Raw genomic sequence first — 27,304 nt, 5'->3', positions numbered from 1 at the left:
ATATCTCTCTTTAATTTTGAAAATGGTGTATTTAAAAAAAATTCTTTGGGAAATGGTGATTTCATGGGAAAAATTACTAATAACAAGGCAGTCTAGAACTATAGATTGCATCTAGTTACCTGGTAAACAAGAAAACATCTAGTACATATGTATAGTGTTTCCTGACAATCCTGTTTGTCTATAAAGAACGTTTCTGTATGACCTGAAAATTGAAAGTCATCAAATACTTTCTAACATCACATAAAAGACTTCAGGGTTTTTTTTTTCTACTGAAGGCCTTAAGTCACAAATAAAGAAGACAACTAGTTGTTCCATGATTGTATTTACAGTTTGTGCATTTGCTTATTTCCTTTTTTTTTTTTTTTTGCTTTTCTATCTTTTTCCTTTTTTCTCATTCATAGCTTGATCTGTGTGACCACACTGGCTTGAATGGTGCTACATAACACTATGATGTTAATTATCTTAACAAAAGCAACTTAGATTTAGAACATTTATTTAAATTAATGAAACAAATGATCATGTTCTTTACTATAAGTTAATGTTACTGTGCTTTCTTCAGACAGTTCAGGTGTTTTACATTTGGTGAAACTCTGGATCCAAATTTTTTTTTAATTTTTTTCTTTTTAATTTTTTTTTAGCCTGAACCTCAGTGTTTTTTTTTACTTAGATGTAGTAGATGTGAAAAGCAGCATATTATCTTATCTGAAGTCAGTGCACTGTTTGAGTAGTTGCAAGAATTTTGATGTAAATCCCCTACCCATCAACATCTGATAACCAGACAAAACAAAGCTGTGGGAGGACAGGAATAAACTCTTAAATACAATAAAGTCAGTTGGAAGTGGAGAACTTTGGACAGGCAAGATCAAAAAGTAAAAATTTTGTTTAAGAACAAGAACTCCCTCTTTTATACAGAAATAATGACCACACATGCTGATTTGTTGTTTGATATTACTTCTTTAAAAAAATATTTAAACTAAAAAAGGTATTTATAACAGCATATAGATAAATAAAATATCAACATAAAAAATAGTGACATTCGAAGTTTTACCAAAGTGTCCTCAACTATTCACAGCAGCTCATCTTCATGCTGTAGGTCTGTTGTTTGTTATGTAGCATTCTCTTCACTGCTATAAACAGAGGTGTTTTATTCATGAATACGGATCTTATTGGTCAAACATACCACATGCAGTTACTGCTCCAAAGAGATTACCATTGACATATAAAATAAGAAATAGTTTATAGGTATAGACAACAGGACTATGGGGAAATGATGACATACATTATTCAATATCAGAGTCAGTGCGCTGTGTGTACCAACAGCTTACTATAGTACATTTAGGAAAGTGAATATTTCAATAAAAATGAGGTCTTAAAATTCTTCTTTAAGTCCCTGTGCTGTATACTGCAAGTTCATCCCTATAACCTCTTTCAGAACTGAACAGGCCTGTTAAAATCATCTGGATGAATTCTTTCTCTTTTCTAGTAAGATTTAAAGACAGAAATAATCATGTTCCACTTGTTGCAAAAAGCACTGTTCAGAAAGAATAAAAATAGCCTTTTGTGGGTTTTTCTTCACAAACCAGGAAATCTTGCTTGGAAGAACTGCTGCTATTTGACACTGAAATGTTCTTTACTGAAATTCTTTTGGGTGGTTACAAAACCCCTTCTGTGATTGCAAAGATGTTACCCTGCACAGATCCATAGGAGAACCCTCAAGGATGTAACTTGTTATGCTCAAAAGTATTGATTCTGAAATAGCTACTAATGTTTAAACAGGTGTAGGTTGGGTTGTTTGTTTTTTGTTTTGGTGTTTTTTTTGGGGCGGGGGAGCAGTGAGAGGGGGCTGTTTTCTTTTTTAAAAAAGTGTTTAGAGAAGGGAAATGGCATTCTGACACTAATCTTAGCATTACTTTGCACATAGTTCTGAACTCAGTGAGAATGCATTCCTGAAGGAAATAAATCTTCAATGTCCCTTAAACAGGGAAGCAGGCTGTTGGGATATCTTTCAGAGGGAAAATGTAGGCTGAAATAAAATCTTCCTATTTCTTTGAGAAATGGAGATATGTACTTAAGCAGTGTTCCTATAGCACGAGTCAGCTATGGAAAGAAAATTTACAACTCCTCTCTGGAAACTTCAACAAGATATCACGACTATTAAATAACAAATAGAAAAATGCAGACTCAAATCTACTTGATTCTGTTGCAGTAAAGCGGATTTAAAAAAAGAAATACAAGATAGTAGAACTCCTTTGTGCAACTGGGTGTTAACACTTGAATACCATGAAATTGGAAGCACTGTGGAAATGACAAATTTCTAAAATTTGACCCCATAAAATATACAATACTCCAGAAAATCTGAGATGAGCAACAAATTTTATTGTCTCCGTATGTTATCATTGATAATCCAGAGATAGTCCATAGATGCAACAAAAAAGAAAATATTCACAACATAAAACTGAGACAGTGATTAATAATGAAATTGGTAGATGGTAGATTGGTAGATTTTGATTGGTTGGTAAAAATTGGTTGGTAGATTTTACACGTAAGGTATTTATTTGTTTCAACATTACTTTATAACATTAACGGCAAAACTATGGGTGTATATAGCAATCCATATATAAAGGCATACACACACATAGATATATTTGTATTTTTATGTCCTTATTTTGTCCAGCTAAAGGAAATACTATTTCCATTCATCAGCAAAAAAAGGTATCCAATTTGAATTATAAGATCAAATGATATTTAACTTAATGTTCACTAAACTGCTTTTGTCTTGTAAGGGAAGTTAAAAGAATGGATTTCTGTTATTACATATGTTTTATAGTCCCCTTGACAACTGTTTTGATAGTCCTCAGCTTGTTTGAAAAAAATACTGGTTTATGGTTTAAAATTTTGAGGATAAAAACAAGGAGGGGGGCAGAACAGATGCAATGCTCAGAGAGAAAATAAGGTTGGTTCTCTAGGAGTACACTACAAAGACCTTTCAAAAATATTACTGAAATTTAGTTTTCTCTTCATAAGTAGACTCCAGAGTTTTAAGCAGCTGATCTTCAGATCTAACAGTACAATTAGGTCCTAACATTGTACATTATCTATGTTCCTATACTAGAAGATTTATTCACTTTATGACCTGTCAATGACTTATTGAAACAAATACATGCTTTGTTTTTTATCTCATAAAGAGCATTCAAGAGTTGTAACACTTTTTTTTTTTTTTTTTTTGAACTAAGTTCTAGATTCTGTATTAGAACATGTTTTATTGCTTTTCTAATTCAGGTCTTGGGGTGCAGGGGTGAATTATTACTAATAACAGTATGATAGTGAGTTAAAATTTCTGTGCACCTTGATATCGAAAGGCTCCCATAAAAAGAGAGTATGCTTTCTACTTATATGACAATCTAAACTTCAAGGGAAATAGCTGAAGATAAAAGCCATAAATCTCATTAAAATTAATATGTGTGAGAGTAAGTAAGAGAAGCTATACAGGTGTACGAGAAGAATCAACAGTAGGAATGTGGATAACAGAGATAAGGGATGTAAAACTGGTGAAATTGTTGAATTGTTAGATGTTTAGTAATCACTAAACCTCTGATAGTCTTACTGTTGCTTACTTTGATAATGTTTAAAACATAATCTACAGACTTTAACTTGAAAGGAAAAAAAGAAACACCCTAACAACTTCTTTGGTGGTTGTCCTGATTTCAGCTGGGAAAGAGTTAATTTTCCTTCTAGTGATTGCTGTGAAAGGGCTGTCAATAATGCATATTGATGTAGTTGTTTCTAGGCGATGTTTATACTTTTCAAGGGCTCTTTTCAGCTTCCCATAGAAGCTGGGAAGGAGCACAGAACAATGGAATGGCCAATGGAATATTCCATACCATAAATGTCATGCTCAGTATATAAATGGGGGTTGGCTGTGGGAGGGGAGTCCATGATCACTGCTCAGGAAGGTGCCAATTCACTGGTGACAAATGGTGAGAGTGACTTACATCACTATTATTATTTTTATTTTCCTTTTCTGTTATTGTTCTGTTAAACTGTGTTTATCTCAACCCATGAGGTTCTTTCCTTTTCCTTTCCCTTCCTTTTCTCCTCTTCTCCCTGCCCTTCTAGGGGAAAGGAGAACTATGCTAGTATCTGCATGGTCCTAGCTGCTAGCTGTTGTTAAATCACAACAGTAGATTATAATTTTGTCCTATGCTGGGGAATTGTTGGGAATCGAAGAGCTTTGATACACGTGATGAGAACTTCATTGATGCATGTAGAATATTAATTTTGCAAATCCTCTGAGTAGTCAGTGACAATGGGCCCCACCCATTGTGGGGAGATACAGAATTGCTTTATGATGCAAAAAGATTGATTCCATTTCAATAACAGGGGCTGAGATTGCACTGCTAAATTTTACAGTGGAGTTACTGCAGAATCTCCTTTACTTTCATTTTGCAGTGGAATTATTTTTTTCTGCCCCTTCATAGAACAACTCTAATACCATCCTATTGCTTTTGCTGATAACTGTGTAAGATGCTCACTGTCCTGTCCTGCTTTACTAAAAGGAAGTGGACAACTGGTGCTTACATAGGAGCAGATTAGTCCTGGTCCTTCCGTATAAGCTTTACCAGTGCTGAGCCTTCCCTACCAATGCTGAGCCTTCCCCATCAATGCCTAGCACACCTTCATCCCATTTGTTCCATGTGATAACAGCACAGGATTCAGCTCATGAAATGCAGTGATCTTGGAGAGAGAACCAGAATTCTAACCATGGGAAGCTTTATAGCACTTAACGATACCAGAAAAAAATAGATGAAGAAGGAGCAGGTAAGGTCCAGGTCCCTTTACCAACTCTGTCCCTTTACCCAAACACCGTAAAAAAAAAAAAAAAAAAAAAAAAAAAAAAAAACAAAAAAAAAAAAAACCAACCTAATCCCCTCTTCAAAAGGCTGCTGTCCATGGAGTGGTGAAATGTTACAAAAAAAGTAATTTTTTTTTTTTTTTTTAAGAAAAACAGCAAATTATTTTTCTGTTCTTTTCTAGTCAGTAAATGATTAGCTCCTATTGCTCTTTTGAAGAACAAATCTACCTCAGATTGCACAGAATGCTGAAGAACAGAGAACCCTGGTGTGATGTAAATTGACCAAACAGCTGCTGAATGTTGAATTCTAACAATACTTTAAACAGCTGCTTTCTTCTGGGAGATTAATATTAAAAACTGCAAGTAGAATAAAACTTGACAAGACTTGACTACTGAAAATTTTTAGGCATTTTGAGATTACTTAGAAATACTGAATAATTAGCAATTTTTTAAAGGCATATACTCAAAATTTGTGATGGTTTTCAAAAATAATGCAAGACCATTGTGACGTTTGTCACTAGGGGACATGTAAAGGACATTCTTAAATAATATGGGGGGTTTCTCCACAATTTTCCAGGAACGTAAGAAGTTGATAATTTTATTATTGAGATTTAATTATTAGCTTATTAATTTACTTATGTTGATGGGAGTATGAAGAGGGGAACTAATGGTAGGTGCTTAAAGATATTTAGAGATAGCAAAGTTAAGTGACACAGCAATAGTTCCCAATAACTGGTTGCTGAAAGATGTCCTCTGATTCAGGCATTCAGGGTGGCAGCAAAGGGAAGGGTTCTGTAAAGATATTTTCTTCACAGAATATTACAGAAAGCTTTGAACATTGACTATGAGTGGAAATGACCCGTCTATTGCCTCAATAGTTAAAATACTGTCCTGATAACAGAATACGCGTGGAAATAGTACATGTGGTTCACAAATTGCAAGTGCTAAGGCAGTGTAATATAAGAGAAACTGTGAGATATAATGAATATTCAATACATACTGGCTGTAAACTTACAGCTAAGTCAAAAGTCACTTTACATTTAAAATAATATAAAATTGTCCAACAAAAAATGTTCTCAGGACTGAAAGCTGTGCACTAGTAATAACTCAAAAAGACCTAGGAGTGGCTATAGTAGACTTGCACAGAAGTTGGCTTTGGAAGTTTCTATACAGTTTTTTGTATATTTAAATCCTAGCTGCTTCATTTGAGATATCCCATATTAAAAGAAAGATTCTGAAATATTTGGTTTAAACAATTAAATTTAGGGGAAAAAAACCCCTAAGTTTTTCATAATAGGGAGAAATCAGATTTTCAGACAGTTCCAGTTGACACACTTCTTGTAATTGTCTGTATACAGTGATTGAGCTGAAAAACATCTGACAAACGTTAAACATCATTAAGAATTGAGTTAAGTATACTCTGAAGTGATTATAAACCCTCTTCCTTCAATGAACTCCCTAAATAGTAATGAATGGGGAGTTAACCAGAGGGTCTGCTAGCTGCTGATGTCAATTCTTTGTGGATTGATTTCATTTATAAAAGAATTTAAACAAAATTGGGGGGGAGGAGGGGAGCAACAGTGCTTAGAAGGAACTTTTCCTGCTTTAAACAACAAATCATCAGTATATTTGATACAAAGCTTAGTGGCAGGAAAAGCATTGTTTATCTAATGGAAAAATAATGATGCAGAAATTTATGAAATAAAGTATTGGACACTTAAAGCTGATTCTTAAACCATATCTAAAAAAATCTTCGATGTCTGTGCAGGCCCTACAGCTTTTCATATTCGTAGTTGTTTGAAATTCAGTTTAGATGTGTTTAGTTGATATTTTCTTGGTAGAGAAGCTTAAAATTATACCTTAATGTTAAGGCATCTCTCTGTTCCCAGGGGTAGTGTGGACCTTTTAAATATCTATTTTCATTAGAAAAAGAAATGTTTTAGTTAAATTGCTTGAAGTTCATATGGGGATGAAACTTTAAATGCTTTCAGATACAGGTATTTTAGTTACACTAGTTCTTGAAACTGTCTATTGAGACCAAATCTTTAGTCTTTCATTCTACTTATCTACACGAATGTTGATTTAATGATCTGGAAAGAGTACAAGGAACCCTATAGAACCTGAAAAATTTAGAGAATTTTTCAGTAATGGGAGTGACTTGCGTAGTACTTCAGAGAGTTTCTCAGCCCTTCCTGATGTGATCTAGTAGGTAGGACATATCTAATGTGATTTTCACAGTGTCCTGAACGTAAATCTTGCTACCACAATGTTCTGTGGTAGAATAGCATTTCTGGTGGTATTTGCTTCTTTATAACATTGCAAGCCAGGCAAGGAAAGAGACAGACTGTTTTCTTTGAGTGACAGTTCCCACAATGCCCAGTATTACTCTATTCAAGTAAAATATAAGCTCTTTTAAGGCTTCCGTTAAACTTCCTTCACAGACTAATCCTATTTGTTGTTTACTAATTACTGCTTTTAGGATACTAGATATAAGAACAGCTCTAGCTGATTTTTTTATAGTGGTCTGCATTTCTTCACTTTCCTCTATAACTCCTCTCCCATTCCTCTTTTACCATGCATCAGATCTGCTCTGTGCAGGCAGAAATCCCTTCAAATACAATGGCTATAAAAATCTGTTAAACCCACCTTTAACAGCAATAGCAAAAAACCCAAGAAAGTTGAGAATGTTATGAATAAAAATGAATTAGTAATTTTAATTCATGGACAGTTTATACCCTAAGGTAACTCTTAATTGCATTTTAATTCTTTGTAATTATGGATGGAGGGTTCCATTTTAAGCTTACGTTCTGTATAGAATAATTTGCTAAGCTGGTAACATGTAAATAGTTTAAATTCATGACTGTACTCTTGCCTTTCACACAAGTATGTAGGAGCTGGGTCTAAACAACAGTGAAATCACTCTGCTGACCTCACTGGAATTCGGGTGAACATCTGTATTTGTAACTGGGATAAATTTCAACATATTTAAACTAAAAAATAGTTCTGCCGTCAGTAATTACTTTAGTAAGACATGAGCAAAAAAGTGCTTGGATTTTTCACTTGACGTAACATCACACAGTCTTACAGATTACACACAAGGACAAACTGGATTATGAAAGCTCTAAATTTTTTTTTTTTTTGGTAGTTCTCGTAAACAACTAGTTGTTCTCACAGGAAAAATAAGCATCATTTTGTTCCCTAGTTCATCAGCAGAAAAATTGACGGTTAAAACACGGAGCTGAATTTTTCTTATTCCCTGAAGACCATAGGCCAGGACAGAATGGGAACTATACATTCATATACTTATTTCAGTGCTTCATAAAATGAAAGAAGTGGCCTGTACAAGAGAGTAGCTGTAATCATTACATGACTGCAAATGCTTTTTCTCTGCCTGGAGGATTCTAGTGTCCACTGACAGACTTCTTTAATCCTCTAGTTTGCTGACTTTTCTCTCAAATTCCCAGAGCAAAATCCATTCCTGTATTAGGTTATCTGAGGCTACTTCAATTTCCACATTATCTCCTGGTAAGTTCAGCACCTGTAATGCCCCTCAGCTATCCACTTTACATTGTGACGTATAAAAATACCTGCTGTCCTTCCTTTTCTTCTCCCTTTTTGAAAGCCTATCTTTGAATCAGTAGTGAGATAAAAACGTTCTGAACTTCTTGTTAGATGTTCTTATTTCTCCTTCATCAAATGCAGTTTTCTATCAGAACAGCACATTTATCTTTCCCTTGTGTATTTGAACAACACCCTCTTACAGGGGTATGGTTTTATGCAAAACTTAATTATGAAACATGGTTTGAGTGACAGGGAGGGCCACATAGTTTGCTTGTTTCCTATCTCTTGTCACAAGCAGCATTTCTTATACAGAGGATATGTAATGGCACCACAGCAATCTTTACACTCCTTCAATGCATCCCAGTTACAGGAAGCCAAAACATAGCATGAAAGGTCAAAAGAAAAGAGGAAAAAAAAATTAGAAGTTAAGCAGGTATCTTTTTGAATTCCAACACCAGGTCTCACTTAAGTCTTTTAGAGGCTTCCTGCAAGTTACTCAGTGGTGGTAACCTCTCTCTGATAGCTAGCTTTGTCTACCACAGCAAACTGTGAGGGAACTCAGGTCATCAGTGATGTGTGTTTTGGCTGATTGTAATGGCCAGTCTTGGTCTTGTTATCCATAGATCTCTCGGGTGCAGCCTTTATGCTCCAGGTCACTTTGTATGTTTTTTTTTTTTTAAACCATGTGAACAGAGAGAATGCAATCAAGTTATAAACAGTGCAAAATTACAAAGCAATTGCTTTTTGGCAAATGTGCACAATTGATGAGACTAAGCTAGCTACTGCCTAAGCATTAATACGTGTGCCATCCCCATGACCCCAAAGGTGTCTTTTCTGCTCAAGATTTTGTTGGTCATATGTGGAAGGGTCAGTCTCTATTTTTCTTTGGAAGGGGCTGATCTTCATTGTTGCTGAGTTGCCATGTTCAAATTCCCTGAATTTTCTTTAAAATTGTATGCCTTTGCATATTGGTGTTTTCCTCTTTAATCCCTGAGTTTAGCTTTGGCTGTAGTTTGACTTTCCTACCCAGCTTGGCTCTAGTTTATGTATTTTGTCACAACATAGCCTAGGTTTGAAAACATGAAAATTGCTGTGTAACTGTGTCCCCTCAAAACTATACCTTGGAGTGGAGAAAGTTCAGCTCTGAAAGGGAGGGTCACACAGACATTTCACTTGCAGCTTTTTGGGGTGATGGGAAGACAGCAGATGAAGGTTGTTTTCTGTTTCATAATGTTTGCAGAGCTAGAAAAAGCATGAGGCTCAGTAGCATTAGCGCAGCGGTATAAAAAAAGTGGTTGCCATCAAGTTAACATATTGCTGCCCTCTCCTATTTCCTTCTGAGAAATAGAAAAGAATAGGCAAGATGCTTCCCGTTTTTGATGAAGGCAGAGATAATGTAGATAGTAAAGGCAACATATGTTGAAGTAGGAGCAGAGGATAGATCGTAATGGTGGAAAGCAAGAAAGGAGAAGCAGCAGTTCAAATGTATATGCAGATATAGCTGTTAGTAAGCTTCATCTTGTGATGTATTAGTAAGTATAACCTTACCTTGGCATCAGGAAGTAGAAGTCAAAGATGTATTTGAGCATGGAGTAAAGAGAAGGGAGATAAGGAAAACAACTATTCTTTTAGTGTATAAGAAAATAAAGAGGAAAAAGCAAATGAAAAGAAAAGTTACATAGTAAAAAACTTGAACTCAATATAGAAATGTTTTGAAGACAGAGAAGGAAAACAGAACAAAGGACGTGTTAGGAATAGCAACCTAATATACAGAAGAAATAACTTTATTTTTACATACTTACCTGTTCAGGAAATTCTGATGCTTATTGCTACAAGTATATGGGTCTATTGATGAAGGGTCTATTGTCCCATATCTATATGGGTCTATTCTCTTTGAATTAAAAAAAAAAAATAATAATGCTTGGATCAAGCTTTAAACACTTAATAAAACAAGTGGTTTTCTCTGATTTTCACTTATTCAAGTAGTTAGACTTTGTCCATCACTGCTGTCCAGTTGCCTGTCTTAAAGTTGCAATATGTTTCCATCATACATATAACAGGACTGCCGTGTTGCCTACTTAACATCATATTTTGCTAAAAAGTCACAGAAATTCTTATCACCTGCATATAAATTAATATAGATTGAGGAAACCATTTTTCAAACAAATGTTAAAATCTTTTTTCATTTGTAATCAGAAAGTTAAATATACTCTCAAGAGATCTCATAAAAGAAGAAATATTAGCAAGTGTCATGGCTGATACTGCTTCTATATCGTGATACCATTGTAGGCTAATTGAATGTGTGGCACATATTTATGGTTATGTGCAGGATGTCATAGAAGTGGTGTGTGAATGTTATCATTGCAGTACAGATTCATAACTCATTCATCCAGAAAATCCCAAAACAATGACTAACACATGGCATAGCCAACAGCAGATTTTCACTTTCATGAGGAAGGCTCATAGCCAAATGTTAGAACTATTTCTTCAAGTACGCTTCTGCATATTATACTTGCTGTCATCTGTATCACAGTCAGAAACTCCTGTCTCTGTTGATTGAACGCCCCTGGTAGTTCTTCTAAGGTCTCCAATATTACGACCAACTGCCTAAAAATTATACAGGCAAAAGGTGTCCAGCAGTAAAGAACAGGCTGTAGCATTTGGCATTAAGCAATGAATGTTCTGTATTGAAGAAGACTTCTGGACATAAGCATTTGAATAAAAGTCTTTTTGAGTGATTAATGTTATTGGAGGGCATATCTAAAAGGTAACAGCACCAGTAATCTATTTTCTATTAATTTCTATACAATTTATAAAATTATTACCCTCCTGGTATATTACCCACTTCTTCATGTAATCATAAAAATTTATGATGTATACCTTTCAATTGCTTGTGTGGGAAAAAAAATAATGAATAACGATAAAATATGATTTGTGAAGAGAGTAGAAGCCACATATTAATTTTAATGATCTTTTTATTTTCAATGAAGGCTATGTGGTATTGAGGCAAATTGTCTACCTTAGTTTAGAACATGCGGTCTGTCATCTAGCTTTATATTCTTGTTACCTGCTTAATGAATGAACCACAGCAACTATATCATCCAAAGGTATACTGTACAAAAACATAAACAAGACCTTTCAGACAATATTAATTCCTTATAGGTGAATTTTGTTATTTCAATGAGAAAAATATTCTTGGTTTTTGGTTGTGTTTTGTTGTTGTTATTGGGTTTCGTGGGTTTCGTGTGTGACTAGTGGTTTGATAGTTTTGATTGATTTTTTTTTTTTTATGGTTTTCTGGGGTTTTTTTGGGGGTGTGTGTGGTTTGTTTGTTTGTTTATTTTGTTTTTGTGGAAGAAGTACTATATACTGATAATCTGTACAAAACCAGTATTTTTAAGAAGCAAAATGCAGAATGTAGCAGTATTTTTCCTGTGGTAGGTTATCCTTCAAGTGTTCTGGACTTTTGGGAAGACAAATGAAAGTAATAAAATATGGATAATGTTAATGTACATTTAGTGACTATAGGTAGATAATATAATAGAATTACTTGACCAGTTTTTAAGTGAATTTGCCCAAAGGTCTTCCTGGAAAGCCCTCTTCAGCAATTCTTGTACCTCACAAAATTATTTTAGAAAATTCACAAAATTATTTAGAAAACAGAAAAAGGTGAGGAACATTTAAGTCTTAAGTTATTTCTCTGCGGTTCTCAGCTCAGTTTTTATTTCCCAGTCCTACATAGCTAAATTTCCTACAGTTTTTAAATGGTGAATTAATTAAACCTACCTCTTGCTTTACTGGATGAGTTTCCAGAACAGTAGTATACAAGTATACTTTTATTGATAGTGGTACTAATATACTGGTACTCCTGTCTGTTGGAAATTCTATCAGTAATCTTATTTTGTTTTCCATATCACTGTACTGTAATACTTCCTTTAAAACAACCAAAAATACTGAAGATAAATTTCCTAACAAGAATAGTAAGAAGATTGTTAACAATAAAACTTATTGCTACAATTCTTAAGAATAATACAGAACCGAAGAACATTCCAGCATATCAACTCAGCTCTCTAACCTGTTGTATAGATATTTCATGTAATAGCTAATATATGATTCCAAATTACTTCATCAGGTATGTTTGAAAATGCATGGTTTTATTAATATTATGTTTGTTATGAATTACTTTAACATAGTTCCTTGAAAAATCAAGGTACGCAATGGACTTCAAATTTCACAGAAGACCCTGATGCAGAAGTAAGAAAGACTATAGCAAAATGGGGTTCAACTTGAGATTGTGACCCATGGACCCCTTTTGCAATTGTTGTTTTTCTTTCTTGCACAAGTAAGAGTTTAAGAAAGAGACTATGTGTAAAAATGAGTAGGAACTTGGCTTTTGCATTTGTAGCAGATCTTCCATAAAGAAGGCAAATATTAAGGAATACTTTAAACAAAAATCTATATGGCAAAGACCTTGCATTCACCTCAAAATAAAATGTGGAGGATTTTGCTGGAGCCAGTGCCTGGTTTCTGCAACAAGTAGGGTATATAATTTCTGGGTAAGCTACAAACACAGTAATCCAGAATTTTTGTGCATCTTCAGTGATTTAGCAGTCTCAACTACACTGTTGCTACACAATTTTCTATCAATACTTACTGTGTAAGAATAACTGAAAATTCACGTAATAACTTCTTGCACCCTGCTAAGAGCTAGGGTGAAAGCATTGATAGCAGTATGACAGACAGAAGGTTCACACAAACTATGCGAGTTGATGTGTTACTGTTAAGAAAGGATAAAAAAAATAGAACTTTTCAAAACTAAAAATAGAAAGATCTTCATAAAGCATAGCATGTGGCAGCTCCAAGTCTTCTGATACAGATCATTTAGCATACTTCAGTGATATACCAATAGCTTTCAACCTCAGCAATCATCTCTTCAGACACGAGTTATAAAACAAATGAGTATTTTTCATGAGGGACCTGTGTGAATAGATTGACATCTCTGGAAAGTATTAGCTTATCTTTTTCAGTAACTAAGTGAAATAAAATGAAAAATTCAAAGCCATAGGCTCTTTTGGGATCCAGTACAGTGTAGAACTCTTTCTTTACTTTTTTTTTTATGAGGTCTCTACCTTTCCTATTATACATAATAAATTATTTTTTTTCAATTCAGATAAAGTAGATAGATATACATGAGTAAAAACCAAAACTGCCATCTGGGATGTGTGAAGTGTTCAATAAGTAATTCAAAATCCTGTTAATTAAATTCATGTTTCTGGGAGCAATTAGGTATTAAGTGTTTCATTTAAAAATAGTTTTGTTATTAGAGACTTTAATTGTAGAACAATGTGTATTTTTTCTTGCTTTTTAAAGTCTTGTTGGAAGCCAATTGGGTTCATTGACATGACTTGTTCATTTCTTTGTCTAAATAACTGATGATAGCTCTAATTTGTGTGTTCTGTGGGAACTGTATTTAGAACTAGTTGAAAAAATAACTGGAAAAATACTGATTTAAATTTTAAAGATGAAAAAATGTTTAATTTTGTACTTCATGCAGTTAATGGAAAGGCTTTTAATTTATATCAAAGTAATTGATTATTAATACTTTACTGGAAAGAATTAGTAAAAGGGTGAAGAATTCTGATTATTTTTTTTTAACATCTTTTCAGAAAACTTTGTATTTTGAAACAGCAAAATTGCATACAGTGTTGAAAGCTCTTTAGAGGTTAGAGAGGGAATATGTGTGCTTTCTGTACCAGTGAAAACAAGTGGCTGAATTCATGTTGATGTGAGATTACAAATATAGAAGTACTCAGGAGCCAAGGGAACTTTGGCTATCTCCTTAAGACTGACTTGTGCACTGTATCCTGCAACATCATCCTATGTAGGGACTACTATAGCTACAGAATTCCTTCCCCCTCCCTGTCCACCTCCCCAGAGTCAGCCCCTCTCACTGTAATCCCCCTTCATTTGTGAATGAAGCAACCATGCTGTCATTTCCTACACCTTCGCAGCTTCATACCTATCACCCACTATATCTTGATGGTTTTCTTCCTACCAGCTATAGGTCATTGGAGTTTTTAATCTGTTCTAATCATGCCAAAAGAATATAAAGCTACCAGGCTCAAGGATCCAGTTCAGTTTTTAATATTAAAGTGTAACAGCTATCACAGCAAATAAAAAAGTAAACAATTCTTCTTTATTGTAAGAAATCAGTCTGACTTCCAACTGCAGAAATAAATCTAGGAAGAAAATGGGAAAAACATAGAAAAATCAATTGGCTGTAAATTACTAGATATTGAAGAATTACAGACATTAATTTGCTTTTTGAAAGTGTTTGTGAGAGACAATAATAGAGAGTCATATTGCAACTCCCCCCCCCAGCCTATTTAAATTTAGTAATTTTATTTCACCTTATCGTATCTATTTCAATCACAAATAACAAGAGTAAACATCTGGAGCTGAGTAACATAGTAAAGAACTATCCATACTGGTGCTGCAGCACTGTAGTCTGGGAAGTAATGCAGTATGCCTTCCCGCCTGCGGAAGTGTTAGTTCTCTCAGTTTCGATACACTGTTTGGGAGATGGCTCCAGAAATTGCTGAACTCTTATCAGTCAATCCTTCCAGTTACTCCTATTGTGTATGTTCTGAAACATACAGAAATTAATTTCACTTTCTTAAACTATACTATAATTTTAACCCCCACAATCTTCTTTCTTACTTTTGTTTCATCTTAACTTTGCTCCATCAGCTTGTTAGTATGTTTCTTATCACTTGTTTCTATTACTGTAATTTCAAATCAAATTTAATTTGGGGCAAACTCTTGCAGAGCACTCTTTCTTCAATTGAAGTTATGGTCTCTCATTGATGGCTAGAGAGACCTGAGAACTAAATCTATTGATCTGACTGTATTTAAAGGCAACCTATGGAAAAGCAGTCTAGTTGGCAGCCTGTAACTAGCAGTGTTCCCCAGGGGTCAGTACTGGGTCCATTCTTGTTCAACATATTCATCAATGACCTGGATGAGGAGGTGTACCCCCAGTGTACCCCCAGCAAGTTTGCTGATGCCACAAAATGAGGAGGGCTGGCTGACACACCAGAAGGCTGTGCAGCCATACAGTGAGACCTGGACAGGCTGGAGAGTTGGGCAGAGAGGAACCTAATTCAACAAGGGCAAGTCTAGGGTGCTGCACCTGGGGAGGAATAACCCCCTGTACCAGTACAGCTGACCTGCTGGAAAGCAGCTTGGCAGAGAGGGACCTGGGAGTCTTGGTGGACAAGTTGACCTTGAGGTAGCAATATGTCCTTGTGGAAAAAATTCTTTCTTTTAAGGGTAACAGAGCACTGGAACACGCTGCCCAGAGAGAGGGTGGAGTCTCCTTCTCTGGAGATACTTAAAACCCACCTGGATGAGTTCTGTGCAACCTGCTCTAGATGAACCTGTCTTGGGAGGGAGTTTGGACTAGATGATCTCCAAAGGTACCTTCCAACACCTACAATTTTGTGATTCTGTAACTTCCGTAAGATTATTTTACCTTTATGTTGAGTATTAGCCTTGCTCAAGTTAACAATCATCACTTTTCCAACAAAGGCAGTGCAGTAGCATAAATTAGCCTTCAATAAATTGTTCTCATAACTGAGTTGTGTTTGTTTACATGAGAACTACAGGGTTTTCTTTGTTAGCTTATTGCATTGACTGTTTTGTTTAATATAAACCTGGTTTCTGAAGTTGACATTGCAACAAAGCGAGTATTTGCTCAAGTGGGGTAGGAATGATATCATTCACTGTGCAGATTACTCTAATGAATAACAACTAAATATAATGAAGTGGAACTCACTTTGTATCACTAACAATGAAGAAGAGTTACATTATGTTATGGAAAATGTAAGTTAACAGTGTACTCTGACCAGTTACACTGCTTACTTTCCAAGTATACTAAACAGAACAAATTTAAGCATTTTCTTTTCATAATTTCTGCAAAAGGATGCATTTGTAACAAATGTATTTTCAGTTGAGTTCTGCTTAGTTGATAACATAAATAAAAGTTTCGGCACGTTTGGGACTACCGTCATTTTTTCTTCACTGAGGATACAGACCCAATTACTCTTATCTCTAGAAAAGACTGCTTTTATAGCTCAGGATTGAAGTGCAGTGGTGCAGCACAAGGCAGAGTTACTAATAGAATAATAAAAGGTTTTTGTCTCTAGGATTTCATTAGCAAAAAAGGATTATTGTGGAATTCTTAAAGTTTCAGCATCAAATAGGTTAACACAGAAATGAGGGAAACAACCAAAATGTTTTCTAGCAAATGTTTAGTATCTATGGAACTCCTTTTCCTAGGCTTTTCCTGTTTGTGTCTTGAAATTGGTCACACTGGTTCAAGTAGAGGTTTCAATGTCTCATATGGTTAGCACATAATTTAAGCTAAAAATCTGCCTTTTTTTTTCTTTTAGGGGAAAAGCATAATTTATATTCTTTTAGCTTGTATGTTCTGTTCCATTTTTTCTGGTGCCCTTAAGTATTTAAAACTCATTTTTAGATAGCGTTAAAGCTAAATTATGTTAGTAATTATAGTACAATGATAAAACCCTAGGCTATTGATCCTGGTGATATTTGTACTTATCTTTTATTCAGTGCACTGTTTGAAAATGATTTATTATTGCTTCAGGCTATAGTTAGTAAAATGAAAGCTCTGAACCTAAAATTTCCATTAAAACCCTTTGGTGATCCACAAGTCTGTCATCTGTCTCTGCCTTGAGACCACAATTGCACATGTGAACAAATGTAACTGAAAAGGCATTTGACCCCACTTTTAAGAGATAGGTGGGGTACAAGAATTTATTTTTCTCATGCAGTTTATGTGTAAACAAAACTTGACACTTCAGGAGAAAAAAAAGTTACTTCGTCACTGACAGTTCCTGTAACTTAATTTGTGCTGGACAAGGGAAGCTGGAATATACATTGGTAATTTGGATGATTTGTTGGTCTCCTTGCCATGGCATATGTTTAACTTGCCTCATCAAAACTGTTGCATATTTTGACTTGGCAGTAAAGGGTTTATTCTCAAACATGTGTTCCCAATTACAGCATTTTACTGCCGAGGTGAAGGAAAAAAAAGCTCAAGAAGTCTGTATTTAGAAAGAAGTAACTGAATACATTTTCAGATAAATGGAAATTGATAGGCAAGTTGGAACAGTTTTTGCCAAGAGGAAATTTCAGGTCCCAATAAAGTTGAAATATTTTTTCAACTGTGTGTGAGTGAGAGGAGAGGGAAAGATAAGGATAAGTGAAATACTGGAAATACGTGGTAGAGATTAGATCTAGGATTTGGTTGAACCCAAAATCTAGATGTTCTCATTCCTTATTTTGCTCAGATAATAAACCCAGATCTTACATTTCCCAGAGGAAAAATAAGTGTGTTGCAACTAGAGAACAGTCAACAACAGAAAACTTCAGTAAAAATAACTAGAATACAAAAGTGTAGAAACAATTATTTGCAGAGTACAAGGCAAAGGGAATATAAAAAGTAAATTAAAAGGTCATGACTAATATGTTCAAATACTAAAATGGACTGTATTCAGAAAACAGGAGAGATTTCTGAGGCCTCATACTTCAAAGAGGTTGTTGCTCTCAGGGAGATGCTGGAACTGCTCCTCCAGGATGGCTTCTTATGGCTGAAATAGTATAGTGCTTCAGGGGTCTGGGGCTTCACTTACTGTTGTGGTCCAGGAAAAAAACATTGCAGTTACTGTACTGCTGTTAGTTATTGACACTACGTGACTACGTAACACAAAATATAGATCTTTGTCTTCAAGTAGGAAGAGTAAGATCAGAAAAAGGGTAAGTAGGTTGTAGTTGCACAGAGGTGCAAACACAGGCAGTTATTCAGTATAATTGAAAAGTGGCAAGATCCAATTAAGGTTACTCCAGAAATCTTCAATTTCTGAAGGCCCCATGATTAAATGGTTTCAGATGACTTAAGGCTTTAATTCCACCTTAGCTAGTGAAGGGAGTCTTACAGAGGATCCAGAGGATTTGCCTAGAGAATCTAGAGGCAATTCATAAAAGATGAGACACTTAGCTGAGGCTTTTTTTTTTTTGTCTTAAAAGTGCCTGGATTAAAATAAATAAAATCTAGTGATGTGTTTCCTTTTACCTAAACTTGGGCATCTATAATTCAGGTACCTTGATTAGGCTTGCCATGCAGGCTTCAGGTAAGAAGCTGTAAGAAAGAGGTCCAAGCCAGAAGGCAATCTGTTCTGCCTGAGGTCAGTGACAGTAATTTTCCTCTGAAAGTGAGGAGTAGGCTCCTGTAGTCTTGCACACGGATCTCTTAATCAGCTGAACCCCTCCTAAGTGAATATTTTGCAGTACTAAGCTGCTGGTTATTTAAGAGGATTATCATGTATTTGTGGTTGTGATTTAAGTGTTCCTATGTTAATCTTGATTTTTCTGAAGTAATTTAAAATAAATTACTTCTGATGACTTGTAAAATTAGTTGACAGATATACAAAGACTTGCATGTTGAAAACTGCTGTGTAATTAACAACTTTGTTATCACAGTTTTAATCAGATGATCAAAATTTGTCACTTTGAGAAATTAATAAAAGAATATTTTTATAAAAAGAGGAAAGTATTAGGAGGGGTGTGAATAGATTAAAAAAAAAATCAACCTTGACTTCTGTTTTTCCTCTGATTACTACACTAAATAACAACCAAATACATTTGGTGATCAATGTATTTCGATTGTTAATTCTTTATACGTATAAATTAGAAATAGTTCTTATTGCTTGCTGTATCTTACAACAAAATGTTGTAACTAAAATGGTTGTTTATGTTTCTCAAATTCTTAACTGGAACGTAAGCTGACCAAATCAGTCTTCAGTATGCAATATTGTCAATAAAATTCTGCTATTAGAGTTTACCCATTTTCTGGTAAGTAGGTTTGACACAGAAGGCGGTTGCAATCAACAAAATTAAACGAGTGTTATGTTCAAAATTGAATGAGTGTTAATGTCTCTGTTCAGTTATACACTCATTTGCAAAAGTATCACAGCTTCATTCCCAGAATAATAATATGCCATAGACAAAGTTACTTTAAATATTACTTTTGTTGAAAACAAAAATTTGCAATACTACTTTTGTAAAACATTTCCTTTTTATTTAGAAGGGAAAAACATCATCTACAATATTCTTTTTCCCTAGTTTTTATTTTTTTAAAAAAGTGTATTCCTGGTTTAATTTGCCGTTCTGATTCGGTTTTGCTGTAGATGCATTTAAGTAGAGCTGAAGAACTTTATGTGAAGGGAGGAAAGAATATCACCATGCTTTCATTGTATTCTTCAACATGGTACTTGGAGATAATGCTGTTCATTTCTTCTCTGAAGATTATGTTCTAATTTGAGTTTGTTGCACTATATTTTGCATGAGAACAGTGGGTAGTATTTTCTTTTCTTTTGAGGGGTGTAAGGGCAGTGTGTACAGAAAAAAAATAGCTTAAAAATGAAATTGAGATTCCCCACAGTGATGGTCACTGAAACTATTCCCTTCTCCTATCTGGTTAATGGAAGAAACAGTAGCTTGAACTTACCTCCTTCTCTGCTGGAGCTTTTTAAACTTTTCACATGTTGAGAGCTTTAGAAAGAGAAGAAAACAATATGGATCTAACTTTTAAATGTTTAAAATGTTCACCAGAAAATGTTTGCTCTTTTCAAACATCACTTTGGTTTTTTGAACTCGCATTCTTCTGCCTCTATGTTTTAGACAAACATCACAGTTTATATCTGAAGGCGTTTCATAGTCATATCAAAGATCTCAGTGTTGTTGTGCTATCCGTTACATGGATGTCACAGAAACTGTAACAGTAACAAAGAATGAATACAATGAAATAGTAGGTGAAGGTGATTTAGATTTTTTTTTTTTTTTTTTTGCTGTTTACATTTAAATTAAAATTAATGACTTGTATTTCTTTTTGTGACAAGCTAGATGGTATACTCTAATAGCTCTTTCTGAGAGCTGTGCTAGGCATGAGTAGAATTAAATAAATCCAGGAACTGTAATGAAGCCTGATGGGAACAATGTATTATTACATTACTAGTATACTGTTCCTAGGGCTAGCCTTTGGCTTATATTTTTCTGCTTTAAGAGATGTTTGATTAGTTGCTCTTTCATGTTATAGGAGTTAGTTTGGTTATTACAAAATATCAACAATGCCTATAGCTATTTTATTAATTTCGTTATTTATTATCAGTTTTGACAAAAAAAAAGTTAATGAAAAGTAGGTGGCTGGATAATACACTGTGAAGTGAGCTTTTTTTCCTTCGATAAAAGTTGTTCTTCATATCCAGATACAGCATTTGTTTTGATGTACTTCCTACCTATAGGGAAGAACTAAAAGTAGTTTTTAAACAAATTGTGCTTTAAAAAAGACAGTGGTTCCTCCTTAGGAACCACTAAAGTTGACTGTAGCAGAAAAAAGGGGAAAAGTTTTGAAAAGGCATCAGATAACAAATTAAATGTAGCCCAGAAATTTCATTATTTTCTTTTAATTATTTTGACACAGTGTTTATATTAAGGATTTAATACAAAATATCAACTAATATTTGCATAGGTGTAGCATGGGTTTGGGCCTATCTGTATACAAATAGAGTATTTCTTAGTTGGTGAAAATCCTTAAAATGGAGAAAGGAAATCTAATGGTTCAGATCTAATTTGGGAGACTATTTTGATGCTAATACTATTTTATGGAGTGAAAAATTAGAGGTAGGTGATAACCAGGATACTTGAGGTTTAGCTGATATATAGGAGTTGTTCGCTTGTGTGGGGGGGTTGGGGTTTTTTATTTTTATAGCAGAGATGAAAAAGTTTGCAAGCAAGGTGTTTCAAATATTACCGGTGTGTGTGAAGAGCCTGGGAAAATGAAATGCCTAATCAGCAAAAATGCAGTCTAGTGTAACAGGGCATACAATTCATTAGAAGAGAGTCAAAATCTGTAAGTTTCAAATTTTTTATAGATTCAGGAGTACATTAACATAACACTTGTTTTTTTTAGGCATTTAATTGGTGTAACATTGGTGTAACGGAGCTCAGAACGTGAATTTTGTATCACTAATTTTACAGCAAAGAAATTCTTTCATTCCCCAGAACTATCCTATGTTTTTCACTCAGGTCTCAGTTGAAGAAATCAAGAAAAAACACTTAAATGAGTGAAAACTCAAACTGTGTTAGTGTGCTGCTGTTGTGGGTTCTTTGGTTTGGGGGCTTTTTTGGAAGTACAACAGCAAGCATTGGGACATACCTATTATTTCAACAACCTGCAATCTTCTTTCAGTTGCCTGATGCCTTCTTGCTCCCTAGCCACTCATTCCTGTATTACCACCATGCTTCAGTCCCTGTTGACCGTCCTCCACAAATTTCCCCTGCTGTCATCCTAGCTCTTTCCTAGTAGCATGCCTGCTGTTCCATCTGTGCTTATGGTGACTTGATGCTGTGATATCAGTCACCTTGTGTTAGATATGTGACACCTGCATAGGTTTCCCTTTGAAACTCTGCAATTTCAGAAATCATATATGAAATGTAGGAAGTACGAAATCAAAAAGTAGCATTCTTCCTTTACTGAAGGGGAGGTGGCTTATGTTGGTGTTGAAGTATTGGCTTTCGTCAGGTATTACATCCTTAACTGGAGAGGATAATGCTGGAGTGATTCTCTCTGCTCTCCCTTGGTTCTCATTCTCATAAGGACTCCAACTCCCTTGTGTATTTTCTTGTTATCTCTTTTGTGTTATCTTCATATTGGCTTGTCTCAAATGTATTGGATATGGTCTTGTTCTCATTTGTATCCTGTACTTCTACCCAATTCTAAAGACTACATTCATTTAATGAACAGTAAGTAACCTTCTTGGCTTGTGTTTTCACACTTAGAGATCTCTGTTAGCATCCTGGAGTTCTATTAGTAGGGATTTCTGCTGAACAAGTATTATTCTTGTCATTCTAAATGCCCAGTGAATAACATCCCATGTTCACCTTCAGTGGGGGTAACACTGTGTCCTTTTAACATTTTGTCACCTTTTTGCTTCCTACCTCTCTCTTCTGCCCCCAATCATCAAATTTTATTTGATTTGGAAGTCATTCTGGCAATAAGAAGTGATCTTAAGGATGTCTCCAAAAAGGGTTTAGAATCGGTACATCAGGAGAGTGTTGCAGTAATGCTATTCCCCACAAGTTACTTGCCTGTACCCCAGAGAATCACTGTCATGCAAAATAACCTGTAAAATATAGACGCACTGATTCACTGGTATTCTAGGGGAATGAGATATCTTTAGACAAAATGGAAATATAGTCTTTGTGTGACTTAGAGGATTTACTCTACTCTTTAGTCATTTCCACGGGTATGTAATATATACACCTTGATTATTAAAAGCAATATTATCTCCTTTATTATTTTGTTATACATTATTGAACAGTTTTCCGTTGCAGCTAATGAGAGAAGGTAATCAATAGTTCTCGGAAAACTTGAAATTGATTCATACTAGGCTCTTTCTACAGTAATTTATTTTTTGAAGTATGATAAAATTCATGACAAGTAGCAAAAAAGCATTTGCAGAATTAAATTCCTGTATTAGCATAACTGTAACAAGAATTAAACAATGACTGCAGAAGCCAAAAAATGATAGCATTATCCTGGATATTTTTTTCTCCTCTCCACTGAATATATCTGTTAAAGGTAGTTGCATTTTGATAGAGAAAAATAATTGCTTACACTTTGCTCTACCAGTGATGCTCTGTATGAACACTAATCAGTCTCACTGAAATTTATTGTGCTCTGCCTGATCTCAAACAGAGAATGAAATACTCATTAGATGTGCATTATCTACATTGTTCAATATATAACTGTCAGGAAGAAGTAGGCAAAGAGGTAGCAATCATGTTTTCCTACATCTCATTGTTAAAATGGCTTAAAAAGGAAATAGAAAATAAATTTCCAAGAAACCCTTAGATTTTATATGAGCTACACTGCATGAGTCTCTGATTCTGATGACACTGCTATAATGCATGTGATTTTTAAGAGTAGTTCCTTGCCATGATACAAACATTACATTGTAATGTTAATAAACTATGGAACCATTCTCTTATTATTTGAAGCCAGTCTAATAATAATCTTTATTTCAGTAGATCACCTGCTACATGGATTAACTACATGGTTAAGCATATCAAAGATTAACAACAGCTGAAACAGGCTTTCAGAATCTCCTGTTTTCTTCTGGTCATCAAGATAAACAATCATGCAATTTGACATGATGATAATCCATAGGTGGGTGTGATTATCATGTTTAATGATCCACAGTTTGCTTTTTTCCTTATTGTATAAACTGGAGTTTGGGAAAACTAGCTTTGTTACTTTCCTTGGGCTGTGATCTGTCTGCTCTGGCAGGCCTCTGGGAACCGACAGCTGCTTGGAGGGTCCTCTTGGCTTCACCAGGTCTGCTCTGGATATATGTGTGTCAGTGAAACAAGCTGCATTTTGATTAGTGGGACTCTCTCTGTATTATTTTTTCATCTTTTTTTTTTTTTTTTTTTTTTGTTACTGGGAACTTAAGTGATAAAGTTGCAATATCTTCCAACAGTTTTCAGATGTCAGAAAACGGACACTGACATTCAGGGGATTTATCATTTACACTACATGGCCATGTCACTATACAGAACATTGTGTTGTCAGCTACATCAAACTAAGGTAAAGTTTCCTTAAGATTTTACCCAGCACCAGTGGCAATATTTAGGTATCATTTTTCCTGCCCTGGTGGTGATGGTGCAATACACAGTTAATATAATGATGTATTTGAGCTTTGCAGTGTTTGCTAACTCCAAGCAGTGGAATTTAATGTTCAGCAGTGGTAGCTTAGCTTCCTGAATGTTAGGACTTTTCATGTATAGGAAGAATAACGAAATATCACATCCATGGGGAAGCGTGATATCTTCATAAGTAGGAAAAGGTGAGGAGAAAAAAAAAAAAAAGTCTTCAAATTAAAGATGTTCTTGGAGAGGATGAACCTGTATTTACAAATGACAGCAGATATTTATGACACCAAAAAGAACAGTTAGTAGGATGATCTTTGGCATGACAAATCACTCTGACATTGGAAAAGAAACATATTCATGTCACAGTGTACATGCTGATTTAGATTGCTCCTTTATAAGAAATCTATAGAAGTTATATTGTGAAAAATGTAGCACACTTGATCAAGTTATTTTTTTGTACCTTTCATTCTGTAATATTTTAACATGTGAAATAAAAAAATCATGTCAGAGATTCCTAGACTATGTTCTAGTTCTATTTAATTAACAGTTGTTACTGTAGTAAAGTAATGTCAGAAGTCTGTGAAACATAGCTGTAAGGAATTTGCATTAGTTGTCTGTTTACTCCAGAGTCTTCCAATCACTCAGCAACAATATACAAGTAGTTATCTTCCCAAAATCTGGGAAATATTTAATCCTGGCTTTCAAGATCATTCAGAAATGCCACAACCTGCTGATCTTGCAGGTGTATTTCCATTAAGAAAAACAATTGTAAGAAGGGAGGATATCGGTTGCAGACAAGCTAAGCAAATGGAATGAACAATAAACCTGTCAAAAACATGTTCTTCCAATATATATACAGAATTTCTGTAAGGAGTAGAGATTTAGCAAAATTGTACATATAGAGGCCTGTGTTTTCTAACTCGCTCAAAACTTCCCTTCAGAGAGTAGTAGGCACCCTGCCATTTAGCATAGAAAGAGATGAAATTTGTCTGCCTTAAATGCTGAATTACCCAAAGCAATGAGGTTTTCTGTACTGCCTATGAACATCGTAGCAGTAAGCAATGAGGATGACTGTACAGCAGCAGCTACTTTTGCCTCTGTGCTGCCTTGCTGTAGGCCAGTCTGACTCCTTACCCGCCTTTTACATGTTGGTAGCAATTAGACTTTTAAGAGCAGATGAGTGACTGCATCCCGCTCTTGTCATCCCTAAGACTTTATTCCTCTGTGTGGTGGAGCTACAGTGGTGTGTCTCCAAGGGAGTTTGCTGCTGCTCTGAGCACCTGTCACCAAACACCTTCAGTTGCATGCTCCTGTGGACACAGCTGAAAAAGCTGACATGAACTCCACCATTCTAAACATTTTGACAGAAAACACATATACTTCTGTTGTTTAAGTTATAGCATTGTTATGTGTCTTAATGAAATCAGCAATAGGACAATTTATTTATACAAAATGCACCTTACTTCTGTAAACAGGAACGTTTCAGTACTTATTTATCTGTTGTTTGGGGGTTTGTTTTAGAATGTTTCCCTATTTTGGCTATATTAACAAAGCAGTTTTTTGCCTTTGCGTTCCTCTAGAAGAATTTGAGACAGAAGGTCCAGAATGATATATTTTGATCATCCCGTTGTGTTACATGTATATGCACAGATTTACCTTTCATCTCTGCGTAAGAGGCGAAAAATTTTTTAAAAAATCAGGTGAGGTCTTTCATGAAATTAAATTTTTTTTGTCATCTTTACCTCTCTACATTTCAAGTAAAACTGCAGAAAATTGTGTAATCATCCTGCTTACAGGAAGCAGAGAGGAAAAAACTCCACCTTTTCTTTTAGTAGATTTCAGTAATTTCAGTGCCTAATTGAAATAGGGTAACCAAGAAATAAATGCTCCCATCATGTTGAAGATAATGCTCTAGGGGATGTGGTGTCTGAATAAGCTGGTTCAAGTTTTCAGCAAGTGAGATTTCTGTCAAATAGTTATGGCCATGGCTACAGTTCAGTTCTCTCATTTAAGACCATAATGCAAGACATGGCCAAAAATCTTCAGACAAGAAAAAAAATATACACTGTTCCATTCAGTGAAAAAATAAAAGTAGCAGCATAGAGATATTCTTTTGCCTGGGATGAATAACACTGACTCTGGATACCAGCAGCTTTCAATTTGTGGCAACGACCTCCTTTCTTAGTTCCAGGACTGCTCAAATGTTCTAAGCAGTCCTGCCTTCTCTGCACCCCCAAGGGGTAACACAGCCTTAGGCTTTCCACGGAGTCTCTTTCAAATCAGTTTTTGCACTGAGTATGCACAAGACAGCTGCTACGTACGTTTCCATGATTTCTCCCAAGCAACTAAAATGTAAGCTAGTTAAACACCTTCAACTAGAACTATATGAACAGTCTTCTCTGACTTCAGATGTCTGCAAAAATAAAAAACAAATAACAAACAAAACCCCCAAACACCCAGTCGAAAACCCCCCAAACCCAAGAATACAATCCAAATCTTGCTGGATAGAAGATGAAATGATACAACCATGTACTTCATGTATTTCAAAGTGATTCTCAGCACAACGAAGAAAGGGAGCTGGAAGAAGCACTGAAATGTTTTGGGAAAAGAATGTGTTTATTTGCACAAGAGTGCTTGCACAAACCTTATCCCATCTATATATATGTGCAAGTATGTATTTTGTTGCAGTGCTTACCTATCTTTCTTTTTGCCTAACAAAATAGGTTCTTATTTGTTATCACAGTCTCAGAATGGCCTCTGGTAGGAAATTCTGAGGCAGCCTGTGTAGTTCTCCCACGAATGCAGTATAGTCATACAAGCTGGGTTGTATGGACCCAGGTTGGTGGACCAGAGAGGTACTTGCCTTTGTGGGATATGCAGCAGGGAAGGGAGAGTGAAGGAGTCTTCCTCTGTTTGGTTTTTTTAAGGTCTTTGTACTAGCCAGTGTGGTGTTGCTTTATCATCACTGCCTTGCACCCCTTGGTGGGATATTACTATGTTTGTGTTCCAACGTCATCTGTGTTTAATACATATGATCTATGCTGAAATGGAGAAAAGATATAGTTAGTTAGATATAGATATATAGTGTATATAGAT

Source organism: Numenius arquata, chromosome 5 (assembly GCF_964106895.1).
Source record: "Numenius arquata chromosome 5, bNumArq3.hap1.1, whole genome shotgun sequence".
In the NCBI taxonomy this organism is placed as follows: domain Eukaryota; kingdom Metazoa; phylum Chordata; class Aves; order Charadriiformes; family Scolopacidae; genus Numenius; species Numenius arquata.
Note: the sequence above shows the minus strand (reverse complement) of the source record.